The sequence below is a fragment of the Suncus etruscus genome, chromosome X (genome assembly GCF_024139225.1).
Source record: "Suncus etruscus isolate mSunEtr1 chromosome X, mSunEtr1.pri.cur, whole genome shotgun sequence".
NCBI lineage: Eukaryota > Metazoa > Chordata > Mammalia > Eulipotyphla > Soricidae > Suncus > Suncus etruscus.
The window spans coordinates 80,786,430-80,787,664 of NC_064868.1; the positions used below are offsets into that span (position 1 = coordinate 80,786,430).

The 1,235-nt window shown below is 41.6% G+C and overlaps 1 non-coding gene across 1 annotated transcript; it reads left to right on the forward strand.

Moving 5' to 3' along the window:
- The first annotated feature begins 803 nt into the window (after nt 1–803).
- On the forward strand, nt 804–936 carry LOC125999837 (small nucleolar RNA SNORA51). Its single transcript, XR_007492302.1, has one exon. It is a non-coding gene; the product is annotated as a small nucleolar RNA SNORA51 (small nucleolar RNA).
- Nucleotides 937–1,235: the final 299 nt, after the last annotated feature.

A 1,235-nucleotide genomic window follows, 5' to 3' on the forward strand; every position in this document is an offset into this window, starting at 1 on the left:
CACCTTTGGTCCTGGATCGGCTGCTTGCAAGGCAAACGCCGCTGTGCTATCTCTCCGGGCCCGAGAAAGGAACTCTTATTCACTGCTGGTGGGAATGCTGTCTGGTCCAACCTTTGTGGAAAGCAATATGGAGATATCTCCAAAAGCTGGAAGGTGAGCTCCCATACGACCCAGCTATACCACTCCTGGGGATATATCTTAGGAACACAAAAACACAATACAAAAATCCCTTTCTCACACCTATATTTACAGCAGCGTTATTTACAATAGCCAGACTCTGGAAACAGCCTAGATGTCCCTCAATAGATGAATGGTTAAAGAAACTGTGGTATATAAACACAATGGAATATTATGCAGCCATCAGAAGAGATGAAGTCATGAAGTTTTCCTATACATGGATGTATATGGAATCTGTTGTGCTGAGTGAAATAAGTCAGAGGGAGAGAGATAAATGCAGAATGGTCTCCCTCATCTATGGGTTTTGAGAAAGGTGAAGGGCATTTGTGTAGTGATTCTCAGAGACAAGGTAGAGGGGGACTGGAGGGTCCAGCTCCCGGCATGAAGCTCACCACAGGGATCATTTAGTAAAGTCACAGAAATAATTACACTGAGGACTATCATAACAAAATGTGACTGAATGAGGGATGTAGAAAGCCTGTCTGGAGTACAGGCCGGTGTGGGGTGAGGAGGAAGGACAATTGGCATATTGGTCATGGGAATGTTGCACTGGTGAAAGATTTTTATATATATATATAATACATATTAATATATATTAAATATCAACAAAAGAAAAGAAAAGATAAGGCCTCCCAATTCTTGCCACAGGCTGTGTTGTTTACACTGACTGTATAGAAAGAGGAGATATAGTAAGTGCACCCCATATACACCTCAACACAGGCCCTTTGCCTGGTCTGTATTATGAATTGATGGACAAAAAAAAGTTAACATTACAGTTTTTGTTGTAGTTTATTTGCTTTTTGTTTAAGACTCAGAGATGCTCAAGGCTTATTACTGGCTCTGTACTCAGCAATTACTATTGGTGCTACATTGGGGACCCTATGGGATACCAGGGATCAAACCTAAACACTGGGCAGTAGAAGTCAAACACCTTACTTATTGTACTATATAGCCCCAGCCACAGATACTGTGTGTGGTAAGAGTTTGGTTAAAAACAAAGATAATTTCCAGGGACCAGAACAATAGTAGAGTGGGTAAGGTGTTTGCTTTGCATGTGG